Source organism: Lissotriton helveticus, chromosome 9, assembly GCF_964261635.1.
Source record: "Lissotriton helveticus chromosome 9, aLisHel1.1, whole genome shotgun sequence".
NCBI lineage: Eukaryota > Metazoa > Chordata > Amphibia > Caudata > Salamandridae > Lissotriton > Lissotriton helveticus.
In genome coordinates this window covers 524283072-524299568 of record NC_136070.1, presented here as the reverse complement: position 1 = coordinate 524299568, position 16497 = coordinate 524283072, and the positions used below count along the sequence as shown (strand labels likewise).

General features: G+C 50.9%; 1 protein-coding gene across 1 annotated transcript in view; it reads left to right on the top strand.

Annotated features, from left to right (window-relative positions):
• The first annotated feature begins 12549 nt into the window (after positions 1-12549).
• Positions 12550-16497, top strand: part of TIMM9 (translocase of inner mitochondrial membrane 9) — a 43817-nt gene continuing 39869 nt past the window's right edge. The window contains exon 1 of the mRNA XM_078660375.1: positions 12550-13061. The gene's annotated coding sequence lies outside the window, so the exon portion shown is untranslated. The remainder of the gene's footprint in view (positions 13062-16497) is intronic.

Here is a 16497-nt window from a genome sequence, read left to right as displayed (position 1 = left end):
GCTGTGTGAATAATAACTGCGTCAGCCCCGTGCGTGAGGTGCATCATCAGAGCTGTGTAAATAAAAACTGCGTCAGCCCCGTGCGTGAGGTGCATCATCAGAGCTGTGTGAATAATAACAGCTGTGAACCCGTGCCGGAGGTGCATCATCAGAGCTGTGTGAATAATAACAGCTGTGAACCCGTGCCTAAGGTGCATCAGAGCTGTGTAAATAAAAACTGCGTCAGCCCCGTGCGTGAGGTGCATCATCAGAGCTGTGTGAATAACAACTGTGAGCCCGTGCGTGAGGTGCATCATCGGAGCTGTGTGAATAATAACTGCGTCAGCCCCGTGCGTGAGGTGCATCATCCACATTGCTCAGGTCATCCAAATTCCTGCACTCTGTACCACACTGCTTTCAAGAACAGCATACTCTTGCACACACTCTGACTGCTCACCAATCCAAAGTTTGCTAAAAAAGTTATGCAACGCATTGTCATACACAATGCCAATAACTCAAACTTTAATGCTGCAAGACCTATTGCATTGTAAATGCTTGTTTATTTAGCCAGGTGGGATCTATCCTGAACAATGTGCGTCCTTGCAAGGGCAGCTTTGCGCCAGTCTGCACTCCCGCACGCCCACCTTGCCATGATGTGAACGATGTTTTGGCGCCTTCTCCCCCTTAGTTAGTGAGTCTGCTTTTTTTTTGCTTGGCATATCCAGCCTGACCTCCAAGGCTCGTCCCCCCCCCCCTGAGGACCCGCCCACCGTGGCCCTCCCTCACTGCGCCATTCCGCCCCCCCCCCCAGAATTCCTTTACTACCCTTTGCCCCCCTGACACAATCCCCTGCACTCTTGCCTCCAGCCACTGTCCCTCCAGTAATGTACCCCTTGCCACCTCCCGCATCCGCCCACAATTGTCGCCCCCGCCCCCCGCAATTCAGTGCTGTTCCTCTCATCATTTGCCCACTGTTGGAAATGGGGGTTGCCCAAGTCTCAAAGGGGGTAGCATGGCATCAAGCGGGCAGGCCAAACTTCGAGGACATGTGAAGCACTCACGCAGTACCCTCAGTCAACACACCAGGCACACCACAAAAGAGGCAGGACACCAGTTTGAGTTGGAAAAAGATACGTCGTTTAGTAGGGTTTCCAACCTGCAAGGCAAAAGAATGCAAAACAGTAGTGTCACACAGGACGCCAAATGGCGCCAGAGCCAAGTGAATAAAGGGGGGAATTATTTACATAGGAAGTAGTCCATGCTGAAAGAGAAAAAGGATGGAATAAAAATGTCATTAGATCTGGAGCCCAATCTGGCGGGGCCAACTCAGACTCTCATCCTACAGGGAAGGCTGTAAATGTAAAAGTTCTACATTAGCATAGTTAACCATCATGCACATTAACACCAACCCAACCCCTGTTAGGGAAAGAAAACATTAGGGCATCACGGCATAACATGGGCAGGAACACCTGCAATAAATCAGCCTATCTGGCCCATCAATCTGGTACATAAACAAGGGCCTGGAATAACACATCAGGCCAACCCATTGACCAACATTATGCAGAACATACCTCACCCAGCATGAATATCAGATGGGGGCCCTCCTCCTAGATCAGGAACACCTGTCAGGACTCAACTAGGCTCCCTTTACCATCACTAAGGGGTATCAACATCAGGGTGTACACAGCAGTCAACCCTCCTTACTTCGGGACTCCCTTAGACATTTCCTTCCTCAGGGTACCTTAATAACTGGGGACCCCAGGGCAACCCGTACAGCAGGGACCTATATTTGCACTAAGGGAGAATAAAACTCTCTACCCCAAAATATGCGATAAGGACAACCGGCTTGCTCCTGAGTTGTCTAGAAGGACAGTTAGGAACAGGCGATGTAGGGCAGTTCAATACTTCTCATGCCCAAGTTGCAGGTGCCCTCTGCCAGACGGGCCGCCTGATAAAGTAACACAGTCCCCGGGGCGGGCACCGGTAATGTACCCCGTTGCCCTCTTTATCCCCCACACAGTTAAATGTAGGCCCCACTCACCGGGCTCAATAGGTTCTGCGGGGCGTCCTTTGGGGTCTCCTCTGCAGGGGGGGGACCAGGCACCGACAATGTGCCTCGAGGCCCCCCTTTCCGCGGCGTCACCCGGGGCCCAGGGGTTCCAAAACGGCCTCTGGACGGCCACACTCGCCTCACCCGGGCCTCCTTCTCTCACAGGGGCCTGGGGCTTCAACACGGTGTCTGGGCACCCGTGGGGGAAGCCTGCCTGGCTTTCCTCCCACGTTACAAGGCTCCTGCAGCCGGCTTCGTTGGAGGGGGCGGGGCTGGCACCGACAATGTGCCCCGGCCCCTCACTTAGGACCGCAGACCGGCGGGGTGGCCTCCCGCTCCGGTCGCTCCAATTCGGGGCTCCCCATTGACCACAGGGGCCCCGCACCAACACTTCACCTGGGTCCCCTTCCCTCACGGGGACCCAGGGCTTGGCGACGCTCTTCTCGCTCTGGCGGGCCGGCACCGACAGCGTGCCCCGGCCCCGCCTTCTCCACCGGCCCCTCGCGTGGGGCACAGACCGGCGGGGTGGCCTCCCGCTCCGGTCGCTTCTCTCGGGGCTCCCTCCTCAGCACGGGGGCCCCGCAACGGAGCTTCACCCGGGTCCCCCTCCTACCTCACGGGGACCCGGGGCTTCGATTCCCCTTCTCCCGGCCTTCCCGGCCAATAGCCAATCCCTGCGCGGCCTTCAGGGGTCACGGCCGCGCAGGCCAATCAGTGCATGGCGGGGGCGGGCCGATGACGCGGTCAGGCCCCCGTCACGTGACGAGGTAGACGGCGGCTTCAGGGCCTAGCGCGGCCCTCACTCCACTTCGGCGGCCCTCTCCTGGCACCGGGGGCCGCCGCAACGAGGCCCACAGCAGTGGGGGGGGGTCCCACACACGCCGGGCCGCGGCGGTGATTCCCAGCGGCGATAAGGGGTAGGCTCCCTTGTAAGTAATTAATTATATAGCGGACAGCGCGCTGGAACGAGGGTAGGCTCCTCAGCGCTATTCCTCCTCACAGTTTCCTCAGCGCCTGCACAGCGCGATTCTCCTCAGCAGATGGCGCTATTTACAGCGCACTGCTCCTCCCTCTGCACGCAGCCAGAATAGGGACAGTTCAGTCAGGCTACACAGTACTTCGGCGCTTCACCGTGGTCGCAGTTCTCCTCACACAGCTGGCAAAGGGGGCCACAGCTTCCTTGGGGGCACCAACCTCCCCAAAACAGCGCTTCCACAGCACAGCGTCCAGCAGGTACACCTCACAGGAGCTCAATCCTCCCCAGGCGGCTCCACCCGGCCCAACACTTCCAAGGGGGGCACAGCTCCTCCAGAGGGGGTAGACAGTCCCACTGCAGTTCCTCAGGGGCAACTCCTCACCTCCTGGGGGGAATCCAATTAGCTCCTTCCCTTCCCAGTGCTCTTTCAGCGCGGCGCTGCCATGGTTCAAGATCCCAACTGTGACAGGGACCTAGTCAGGGGCCCTCCCTTGTCAGGGGCCCATGGGGACAGCAGAGGGGGGGTTCTAGGGGTGCAGGGCCCAGCTCACAGGCCCATGTGGCGGTAGCACCTCACAGCAGGTCCCCTCTCTTTCTTGTCCCTGCGCTGACTGACTCTCTGGTGACACTTCTCCCTATTTATACCCTCCTCCCAGGCAGTGCCAGGACCTTCTAGAATGTTGGCACATCTAGCCTAAACTGGTTCTAGGGGAGGGGGTGAGCACCCTGGGTGCCAGGCTTTCCCTCCAAAAGCTAGGGGTAGCTGGGTAATATTATCTAGACCGCTGACCTATGTCAGTCCAGTGGCAAAACCCATGGCCATGGCATCCATTTTAAAAGCAATACATTTCAGTCAGGTGCAGTTTTAAAATGGGGGTGCAGTTTTAAAATGGGGGATTTTACAAGTGCTCACATTATGTCAGGTAATTACATTTTCACAAGGTGTCTCACACCACTCATGGCCTATACAGGTTTAATCCCATGGGGGAGACAATCTAGATAAGGGGGTCAAAAGCGAAAAATTTTGGGGGGAAAAGGCCAAGTCCAACACCCACCTGCAATATTCTCCTCTTTTATTTATTTTTTTTATATATCCTTACTGCTCCCATTGCGAGGCGCCCCACCGCACCCGGGCAAAGCCCGCACCACACAAACAAATAAATAATTGCCGCGCATCTAGTAGAGTAACGGGCAACCTCTAACCGGCCAACCCTCGTAATGAGCTGGGCGTCCGTGGAAACCCCCCTGCTGACCCTCAGCCAACCCCCACCCCTCTCTCCGATAAGCACCGGCCACACCCTGTGCTCCCGCGCCTCGCCATCCCTGCATCCGCAACCCTCGACCGGCTCACCCACAACTCAAATCCGGCCCCCCTTCTCAAGCTCTTATTGCCGCGTCCAAGCCTTCACGTGTACGCCCCTATCCACGACTTCGCACCTTCCCTTCCTTTGATCGCCCTCCTCCCTTCTGCCGCTGTTGGCACCTCACAGACACTTACAACAAATATGCACCAACTCACACTGACAGTGGCCCAAAAAAGGCATTGCGACAGCGCCTGACCCCGCATTAACCCCCCCAGCGCCCGCAGCACTGAACCCCATCCCAATCAGCCCCGGAAGGATGAAGGGCCCGTGCATGACGCCGATCCCTTCGCGCCCGCCCCCTCCCCCCCCCCCTTCAACCTCTGCTTCGGGGCACAGTAGACTCGGCACCCCGTTGGCAGCTCCACTCTCGGATCCGCCCTCCCCCTACTGCCCCTATTTATGTTGCGCTAGAAACCCTAGCAGCCCTGATCCATCTTGCGCGACGTCCTGTCATGAGCCCTCCTTAGGCATCATCCTATATCTATTTATTTATTTATGCGCTTCCATATAGCGCGAACTCCACCCGAAGGCGCCAGAGCGCCCCCCCACAAGGAACAGAACTGTTACATGAGGAGAACCCTACACACGAACAAACTACAAAAGCAGACGCTAAGCTACACGAGGCAAAAGCGACAACCGCGAGCAAACAAAATACACGACTTAGCAAAGGTACCATGAGGAAAAAGTGACAAGTGTGCAGGTTATAAGAGAAACAAAGTACAAATAGAGGTATAATACTGCAAATAAGCTAGACACTCAGGCACTCTGCCTGGACCCATCCCCCGTTTAGGCCTCCGAGGCCCCCATTCCCACCGTCATCCGTCTTGCACCCATATACATTCTCGACTCCCTGGATGCCCGGAGCCTCGGCCTGTAACCCACGTGTTGACAGCTGCCTGCTCCAGTCCATTCTTACGACCAGACCAGACAGCTCTCCCCCCTGGGCCCCAGTCCTTGCTTGTGTGCGGAACGAGACCCTAGTAGAGCAATGAAGCGTTGAGGCCGCCAGAGGTGTGCCATGCTTGCCTCCCCTCTCTCTACCCACTCTTGTGCTCACTTTAACTGCCGATCTGTGTCCACCCGCCCCCCTGGGCACATTGCTCGTGCCATTGTCCTAAATGCCCCCACACCCTCTTCCTGGCAACAACGCTTCCGATTTTAACTGTCGCTTATTGCGCTCGCCCCGCCGATCCAGAAGTGGGATCTTCACTCTATTGAGAGGCCGAGGTCTGTCACTAACAATTCCCACATGAACCTCCTAACTACCCACTTATTCTGTAGCCATACGTATCCCTGTTGCGCTGACCCATGCCTTCTGAAATGACTACCAGGGGGGTGGGCCCAAACTCCTTGCCGGCACTTCTCCAAGCTCCCTGCACCTTTCGCCCTCCCCCGCCTCCCTTATCGGACGCTCCCTGCCATGCCTGGTGGGGCAGGCTCCGCCCCACCCAATTCCAAGCCCTTAGTACCATTGGCGGCCCTCCCTGTTCTCCTCATCTTACAAATTCCTTTCCTTGGATGACTCCTGGCTGCATGCGTTGGTGCCCCACTACGCCCCCTACCTTTTGGCGCCCTTACCGTCTCCCGCCCCCCGTTCGCTTTTTTGCACCCTGCCACCCCAAACCCACGTGAATTTCACCGGGACCGCGCCTGACATTCTAAGCATCCATCGTTCAATTTATTGTTCTCCCTTCATGGCAAAAGTGAAACTTGTTCATGTTCACTCTGCTAGGAGCCCCGTAATGACCCCCAAGTTCCATGTTGACACAATCTATGCCTAATTCTTGCAGTATACCTTTAGTGTTTATTCACCACGAGTGCCATCCAAACGATATGCTGTTGCTACACATGTATAACTCCCTTCTTATTTCTGTTCCCTTTGCATCGGAGGACTATTCTCCTATTGGCACCAGACTGTGCCTCCCTGGCCCGCGCCCATAACCCTATTCCCTACATTCCATCTCCTGGTCGGCCCCCTCCCACCAACCCCATGCCTTCCCTCCTTTACCCTGCAATCCGACCCCCTTATGCCTCCTCCATGGCTACCTCGTTGGCGCCCTTTTTCGCTATCCTTGACTGCACGTTCTTGCTCCTCCCATAATCACTCCGCACCTTCCTTATCTACCTTACCATTATTATACTTAAGAGGCGACGTCGCCCTCTTACTCGAATGACGCTACCTCTCCGTGTAACCGCGAATAAGACCTGTGCCAGCAGCGCTTGCATACCCATCCGATCCCTTGCGACTGCACTTACCGTCCAGCCGTAGAGCCCCCCACCCCTGACTTTCGTCCACCTCTCCGTCTTTCCAATCCCTCCCCCCCTCCTCCCCCCGCATTCCTTCCTCTGGCCCCGCAGTCAGGGACCCCACCGCCGCCCGCCCTGCGCCCATCCACCTTTTGTCTCCTCCCGAGACCTCCTTTCGAAAACAGAGCCCCCACTGCTTCGAGAGCTGCCACCCGCCGACGAATGAGTACTTCTCATCACACCTCCAGCAAACCTGACACCCTCCGTGTCTCGTATGCCCAACCGGCATTTACATTTCACCCACCTGCCTGCATCCCCATCCAACCCACCCCCCTTCTTGTCCTTCAGCCCCCGCCCCGGGCGCAACCGTACCCACCTGGCCCGTGGCAGAGTGTTGTGTTCATAATACTTGTGTCCCTCCTAGGACACCTTACTAGATGTGCTCCCCAGTGTCCCTGCGAGGACACCGTTCCAGCAGTGAGGTCACCAGCTGATAACTGTCACAGATGACAGTTACCAGCTGATCGCCGAGCTGACTGCCGCTTCGCTCCATGTTAGGAGCAAACGTGTTGGTCAATAAAGAAGTTAAGAACTCCTTAATAGTTTTGTATTCTTAACAAAACTGGCAACGAGGGGCCAACACGTGCGGACCCACAGGAAAAACCAAGCGGCAAAAAGATGAATAATTAATCCTTTCTGCTTTTTAAAAAAAAAAGACGAAGAGAGAAAGCTAATGAAAAGGAATAAAAGCGCATGCATGAAACATCGACGTGCTGAAATTCCATAAACGAAATGAACTGTGAGTGGATTTAAACGTCGATTTTGTGTTTGACAAGCAGTGTGCTGAGATAATTTTAAAGCGGCTAGCAGTGGCGAGAATGGAAAGAAAGCAGATTTGAGCTTGGAAACTATTTATTTGTGGATAGAACTGATCACTTCAGCAATTTCTGTGAGCTGTGAAAACAACTGCCTGACAGGAAAAACAACCGGCCGTTGCTGTCAACTGTCACTTCAAACGAACAGCTGAAGTGAATCGGAGCCGGCAAAAACGTCATCGCGTCGTCACGCAAACAACGTTGGCGGCCATTTTGAATGAGGAAAAAAAAGCTTTTTGACCAGGCAGTCTAGCTTATTAAAAATTTAACGAGGAAGTGAACGACGAGCGCAGAAAACGACGCGCACAACGCTATCACTTCAATAACAGGAGGTGTACCGGCTAATTGGTGAAAAAAAAGAAAACGGAACAAAACGGTAATCCAAGACTATAAACTAACATTTAAACCAATAACACAGTGACTTCATGTATTAGACAAAATGATGAGTGGAATGTGTGGACAATCAACCTAGCTAATGTAAGGAAAGGTTAATCTGGTGCTTTCTCTAAAAGCTTTCTCATTACTAAAGGTAGGACTCTAAAAAAAAAAAATGAGTGACCTGGCAACTGGTTGCTTTTGGAATCTATCACCCCCAGAGTCATTCCTGCGGGCAGGTAGTGTACCAGCTTTGAAGTGGGAAGAATGGAGGGATTATTTCCTCAATTATATCTCCACAATTGAAGAAGATGCGGAATTAAAACCTGAAAAAAAGTACAAGATGCTAATGCACAACTTGGGTGCAGGAGGAATTAAGGTTTATAATTCCATAAATAAGAAAACAAGAGGTGTAAATGACGGGGATGTGTTCTCAAATGCAATCGACGACTTGAACGCTTACTATAAACCTACGGTTTGTGTGGGGGTAGACAGATACAAATTTTTTCATAGGAGACAAGGGAAGGAGGAGACTATAGATGATTATGTATCTGCCCTAAAGGAATTAGCAATTAACTGTCGTTTCGGAGGTCTCCATGATGAGCTGATAAGGGATCAGATAGTTATGCAAGGGTCGAATGAAAACATCCAAGATAACCTCTGGGCGAAGGGGGAGTACCCATTGCAGAACATAATAGACATAGCCAGGAAAGCCGAACTTACAGGACGCTGTGCGAAAGCTGTGTTGAGGGATGAAAAAATTAAAAAAGAAAGTGATCCTGTCAGCAAGGTTACTGATCATAAGGGTTGGAGGGACAGCAAGCAAGCTGCAAGAAAGAAAGAAACTTTTCAACCCGAAAGAAGGCAAGAGAAACGGGGGAAAGGACATTGTTACCGATGCCTAAGCACTGCACACATGGCGTACGAGTTTAGGTGCCCTGCCCGCGAGGCAAAATGCACGTTCTGTGGCCTGATTGGACATTTTAACAAAGCATGTAATAGAAGGAAACCGCGGAATGTAAATGCAGTAGTAGAAGATGAGGTCAAGTTTGATGAAGACACGGATGAAGACATCAATATGTACATCCTCAACATAGACGACGAAGAAGAGAAAGCAAAAGAAACTGGAAAAGGAGCAAAGACAAAAAAACCTATGTGTACCATGACCATTGGAGGGGTGGAGATTAACATAACAGCTGACTCTGGGTCACCTTACACAATTGTGAACGAAAAGGTCTGGGAGGCGAAATTCAAGGAAGTAATCGGTCGGAGACTCAATAAACCAGACATTATCATTAAATCATTCAATGAGAGACCAATTGAAATATTGGGGTACAGGAGTCTCAGGTTCATATTCAAGAGCAGGGAGGCACAGTGTAAACTGTACATATCAAAGGTAGGACCATCAGTACTTGGGTGGATGGACCAAGGTAGTCTGGGAATCAGGCTGGATCCAAACAGCCATGAACCTGTGCTCAGCATGTCGGACACTGACGACTACGCAGGACAAATACTGGCGAAATTTCCCAAGGTGTTCAGTGGGAACATTGGAGTACTTAAGGGTTATCAGCATAGAATACAATTGAAACCTATCACCACTCCCACAGTGCATAAAGCGCGGAACATACCTTTTGCAATAAAGGAGGAAGTAAAAAATCAACTGGAGAAACTGCTAACTGATGGTATAATAGAAAGGGTGGAGGCTTCTGAGTGGGTTGCACCACTTGTCGTAGCAAAACGCCCCAATGGTAAACTAAGACTTTGTATTGATCTTCGCGATCTCAACCAAAATATCATTGTAGAACAGTACCCACTCCCTAAAATAAACGAGATGTTGTCCACCACCAAGGGAGTGAAGTGGTTTACCACCATCGACCTAAAGTCAGCATACCATCAGGTCCAGCTACACCGGGACAGCAAATCTTTGACCACCTTTGTAACACCATTCGGTTGTTTCAGATTCACTCGCGTTCCTTTTGGGTTAGCTTCAGCCGCTGCAATGTTTCAAAGACTGATGACTAACATTTTTGAGGGCGTCACTGGGATACTGTTGTTCCAAGACGACATACTGGTAATGGGAAAATCAAGAGAGGAACATGACGGTCGAGTGGAGCAAGTCCTGGGTTTATTGAACAAAAAAGGTCTAACTGCTGAGCATGCCAAATGCAAGTTTGCGTGCAAGACTGTCAACTATCTGGGGCATCAGATAACAGGCGAAGGCATCAGTCCCAAAAATGAACTAATCCAAGCCATCAAGGATGCGCCAGTACCCACCAACAGGGATGAAGTGAGGTCATTCCTCGGACTAGTAGAGTACTACTCCAAGTTTATCAAGAACTTCTCAACAAAAACCTACGCCTTAAGGCAACAGCTGAAAATGAAAAACATATTTGAGTGGACGGACGAATGTGAGCAAGCATTCCAAGACCTGAAATGCAATATGTGCAAAGCATTACCTTTGCAAGGATTTGATCCTACCCTGGACAACTATGTGACGACAGACGCCAGCAACAAGGGCATTGGAGCAGTCCTAACACAAAAAGATGCTAAGGGAACAGAATATACCATCGCATTTGCTTCACGGTCTCTTACCCCAGCCGAAGACAAATATTCGGTAATAGAACGTGAAGCACTGGCCTGCGTCTGGGCCCTTGAACATTTTAGACAGTATTTGTGGGGTAGAAAGGTACACCTGTGTACTGACCACAAACCTTTAACTAAGGTGCTTACTACCAAAGGCCTACACACAGCCTCACCACGCCTGGCGAGAATTTCAGTGCGACTGTTTGATTTCATGTACGACATACAATATGTCCCCGGCATAAAGAATGTGGTCGCAGATTTTCTTAGTAGGATGCCTATAAAGATCAACGAAAACACAGGAACAAACGAAATAGATGATTCCTGCATAGCCAAAGTATGGGAAATTTCCAGCAAGATAACGAAAGAAGAATGGTCGGAAGGATTTATGAAGGACAAAGACATTGGCATGGTAATCCAGTTGGTCAAGGAAGGGTGGACTAGCAAGAATAAATTAAGAGACGAAATTAAACCCTTCTGGGAGGTGAAGGATGAACTGTCCATTGAAGACGGGTTACTCATGAGAAGCGGAAGATATGTACCGCCGATGAGTGTCCGGGAGAAGATACTGGATGTATGCCATGAGGGTCATCTGGGCATCGCAAAAAGTAAGAACAGGGTAAAAAACATGTATTGGTGGCCGGGTATCAGCCGAGACGTGGAAAGAAATGTAAGGAACTGCAAGTTGTGTGTGGAAGCTGACAAAACACAAGTGACCTTCAGGCCACCCCTGCAGCCAATACAGAGCCCGTCCATGCCTTGGGAAAGAATAGGAGTAGACATTATGGGACCGGTGTCAGATGAGAAGGATCTGCAGTATATAATTGTAATAATTGACCACTACACTAAGTGGCCTGAAGTGAGAATCACCAAAAAGGCAGACTCACAGCACGTGGTCCAATTCTTGGAAGACACTTTCATGCGCGAAGGTTTGCCAAAGAAAGTAGTAAGTGACAATGGCGCACAGTTCGCCTCAGACCTGTTCAAGGACTACATGGAATGGCACCACATTGAACACAAGACAACGTCTATATACCATCCAGCAGGAAATGGTGCCGTAGAGAGGTTTAACAGAGTACTAAAAGGTATCATACAGATAGCCACCTCAAACCTACTGGATTGGAAAAAGGAAATAATGAAAACAGTGTGGGCTTACAGAATAACACCATGTGAATCTACTGGCCACAGCCCTTTCGAACTTATGCGCGGACGGACCCCACTTACAAAGGACAATGTGGGTTGGGTTAAGGCTGCCCGCAGAGTACACTGGTCTTCGGAAATGGTGGAAGAAAAACTGGCCCAAGCACAAACCAGGAGTAAGAATTACTATGACAAGAAACACGGTTGCAAGGTTGTGCAAATCAGGGCGGGCGATGTGGTAAAGGTAAGAAGGAGTGGACATGTCGGCAAGGGTCAAGAGAGATACACCAAACCTCTTACCGTCCGTGAAGTGTACTGTAATTCCGCACGCCTGAGTGATGGGAAGGTCTGGCATTTCTCTGCACTGTCGGCCCAAAAACATCCTGGGAACGCCAGAGTGGACAACACACCTTTAGATGCCACTACAGGGCAATCCAGGGCACACAATGGGAGTGCTGCAAGACTTTATTTTTCTGACACTGAATCTGACATTGAATTTCCTGCCACCCCAGGTGACAGGAGCGATGAAGGTATACATGAAGACACCCAGCCAGCGGACCGTTCTGTTCCTTCATCCAGACCTGCAGGCGCAAGGCGCAGACTACCTGTCATTCCAACCTGTGACTTGGCGAGACCAGTGGACATTAGCAGGACCGGCAGACTGTTGGGACCGCCTGCTAAACTTAAGGACTACATTTGTGGATAGTGGAGCCCCACGTTCTCTATCTGTTTCTACTGTTCCCATTACCCCCAAAGGAGGGGGATGTGTTGTGTTCATAATACTTGTGTCCCTCCTAGGACACCTTACTAGATGTGCTCCCCAGTGTCCCTGCGAGGACACCGTTCCAGCAGTGAGGTCACCAGCTGATAACTGTCACAGATGACAGTTACCAGCTGATCGCCGAGCTGACTGCCGCTTCGCTCCATGTTAGGAGCAAACGTGTTTGTCAATAAAGAAGTTAAGAACTCCTTAATAGTTTTGTATTCTTAACACAGAGCACCCCCCTAATCCTGGTCCCCTTGACACCGAACCCTCCGTGCCGTTTTTATTTCCTTCCCCGTATTGTTGAGGGCCACTGTCTGCGCGGCACCCCGCATCCATCACCCCGTGTCGGCAGTTCAGCCCGCAAGCCCTCGGCCGCCCCCCCACAGAACAACCCTGCCCGGCCAAGCCACCCTCCTGCCCCCGACCCCAACCACGCATCCAGGAACCTCCCCTGAGCCCCCCAACCATTTACATGCAGGCGCCCTTTCCCGATTTAGCGTTTGAGCCCCGGCGCATGCGTGTGTCTGCAGATACTACTTCTCCGGCGCACGTAACCGCCTCCCGCCTGTGGGCGGGTTTTCCTAACGTGAGCACCAAGACGCTGTATTTTTTCATTGGATGACTTGCCCTTACCCAGAAGCGAGTGCGCCTTATGTCGCTCTGAAAAAACAGGAAGACTTGGTGGTCTGTGGATGCGGAATCGCTGCAGGTGAGAAGACGTTCTCCAGGCAGAGTCAGTGTAAATCACATTGTTATAGCCGAGGCCCGGTACGAGCGGATGGCCACAAGCACCCGCTTTATACCCACGTGACAACCTACATGATAGCATGTGTAGACGCAGACTGTCCTTGGCGGTTGCCATCTTAGGTTGGGAAAACCATCAATGTGATACCCGGTGATCTAAACCACGATGGTGGGGCCGCCGCTTTACAGCTTGGAGTGATCTTGCAATTCTGATAAAACCCTTGTAATCTTCTAGCAGTTGGCACCGCTCGACGTAGAAAAGTAGCTTTGCCGTGGTTGCTTTAGTGTATATATAGGTGACTGACTGTGATTGAAACGATTGGTAAGCGTAACGCATTGGTTGCAGAAACAGCCTGAAAGAATCACCTGCTGACAATGACAGGACACATCACATGAAGAATATGTTTTTAGGTGGTTGTGCACGTTTAAAAACAATTTTAATTGCATAATATCCACAGTTGAGGGCTCATAAATGAGTAAAATTCTGGATGCACGTTTTGTGCTGGCAGGCTCAAGGTTGTATATATTCTGTAGAGGGCATTCTATGTTAGAAAGCATTTTGGAGACATTAGACAGTTCTCCATATTTACCCACATAGAGCTGTTATCTACCCCTAAAAGTCAGATGACAGCACTGCGCTTTCATACCGGTCACCTCACCGGCATTTAGGGTAGGTGTGATTCGATTTTTACTATTTTTTTCACCTGTGACAAACAAAACGACTCCATAGTCTTTAATGGTGTCACACACTTTTCAAACCCATACCAGCCCCAAGGGAACTGAGAACTGTTCGTTCACCATTGTCCTTATCAGGATCACCCTCTTAAACGCCGTACTTCACCAGCATTTTTGAGGCCAGTGGTTGATGAGCACTTCAAAAGAGTGAGTTTTGAAGATACTACGCCTGTGCACTGAAGTGGTCGAGCCTTTGTTATGTATGTTTTGGACACATTGTATGCATGATGGTAGGAAGAGCTGTGTCTCAAGTATTCTGGTGCTACACTAACGGTCATAATGATCTCTAGCAAATTAAGATTCTCTCCTCCTGTCATTCATCGCTTCCCCTCTGACCTTATGCATAATGTGGTCAGTCTTCATTCCTATCACCTCTTCTCCCGTCCCCCCAAAAAATAACATGCTTCTGATTCCATCCCTGCTTCCCTACACATTGCTTTAACACACAAAGGGGGATATTCTCAATAACCTCAATGATAATTACCTCATAGCTTAACGCAACTCTTCACAACATGCGATAGGCCCACGATAACGCGTCAAATGTCCGCGATAAAGTCAACGCGACGCCGCAAAAATGCAAAACACGAACGCAAAAAAAGTTGCGATGATGGCAATCGCAGTACAAAATTCAGCGATAACCAGCGGCAGGCCTGCAATTCCCACGCATCAGGCGGGAAAATGCACCAGAAAAGCAGAGGTAAAAAAACGTGAGATGACAATGTACGAGCACACCCCACACCCGTGACGTAGAACAAATGACCATTGTCCCGCATCAAATAAGCATCTCTTCACACACCGACACAATGCACATTGACATGCAGTCTGCATGTAAACTGCACCAATGCGGAAACATACATGGGACACACTGTGAAACAGCATCTCCCCATCACATTGCATAGGGACAATTAACGCCTTATGCAGACAAACTTTTCATATCCATGATCAATCAATAATGAAAGCATGGACAGAATGTAGGTGCAGTGACTGACATACGTACATGTTGCCCATGTTGTCGGACTCGAGTCACAGGATGCATCCCTGCATCATTGTGGTACATGACCCCAAAGGAGCCCTGTTGTCACCTTTAGGTTACAAATGACAGCCAAAATGGAATGATTTGGGAAACATGTGAAACGCCGAAGAGTGGCATTCCGTACTAACTGTGACACACGTAACTGGCAGGTCGAAAATGTGATACCCTAAACAGCCTCTCTGCACAGAGGTGACACACCCGCCATCCATTAAGAAATCATAAAATTGCTAGCACTACATGTCGCACTCACGCCTGTCTGAGTGATGTGCTTGTACAGAGGAGTGACATGCACCCAGGGAATGTGTCTTGGAATGCATTCATTTGCTCATGCTGTGCCTGTGGTCACTTTGTACTGTCCCATGATTGCGAAGGACTGTCACAATGTGATGTGTTCATGTGAAGAAATTGTCAGTGATGGTGTTCCTACGGGCTATTCCTGCTGCGGCTGCAGTGGGGTGTGGTCCACCTGCCTCATCTTCCTCATCATCGTCCGGTGCATCTGGCACTTGTGTCCATGGGGCATTGCTGCGTACACATATGTTGTGCAACACATCATCTTGCACACGATGTCTGGGCTGTACAGAAACCTTCCACCTGTGATGTCCAGGCACCTGAAACATTACTTCAAAACGCCAAATGTGCATTCCACGATACCCCTGGTGCGTTTGTGGGCCGCATTGTACTGCCTCTGGGCCTGTGTGTTCGGGGCTCAGAGTGCTGTCATCATCCAAGCACAAAGTGCATAACCTTGATCACCTGTGACAGTGCAGAGAGACATGAGTCAATACTTCGTTCTACATGATGTGTTGGCAGGCTCACTGGTACATTGGTGTGTGATATGTGTGAATCAGTGATTCCTTTATGACATGTACTGCTTGTTGCAAATGAGCGGCCTCAATGTGTATTAAGTAGCCTTAGTGATGCTCCTCCCTCCCCCGAGCCTATTCACTAGTGTGCGCACAGCTGTTGCATCACTTGCTTACCTACGGCACACCACTGTCATGCCTGTCTGCGCATGTCCACAAGCCTGATGACAGTGATGTTGTGGCTGAAGGTGGGCGGCCACGTGTGTGTAGGCCTATGGTAAGGACAGGGCGGTCACAGATGTAGAGTTCATGCCTATCTGAACTTGCCATGTGGTTGAGGGTAGACCTTTGGCTTATGCTGCGGCAATAGCGCCACACACAACAGTTGGCATGTATGATAGCGGGCTTGACCTCTCACATTTACCCCTCTGCCAACCACACCGGGGCCATGCTACATGGCAACATTGAATGTAGCGTGACTGGTGGCACCGACACTACAACAGAGACACACACATTAGTTTCTTCCTTGGCAAGGCCTAAGCTTAACCACACCCAGAATCACGTATTGAATTACCACACCCCTACGCTATATTGCAGTTCGCCTGTCCATTCCGCTTATGCTCACAGGGGGGGTACGACACAGCTACATGTCCCAGGTCTACCCCACTGCCTGAGGTGACAAGGTTGCGCCCGCTGTACACAGCACATTGTAATGTGGTATGGCCCGGGGCTCTCATGCATACATAATGACAACACAGACACACTGAGAGGATTTGCGCAAGTGGCTACTGACACTTGCGCCCGGTTTCTTTTATTGCCAGGGTCAC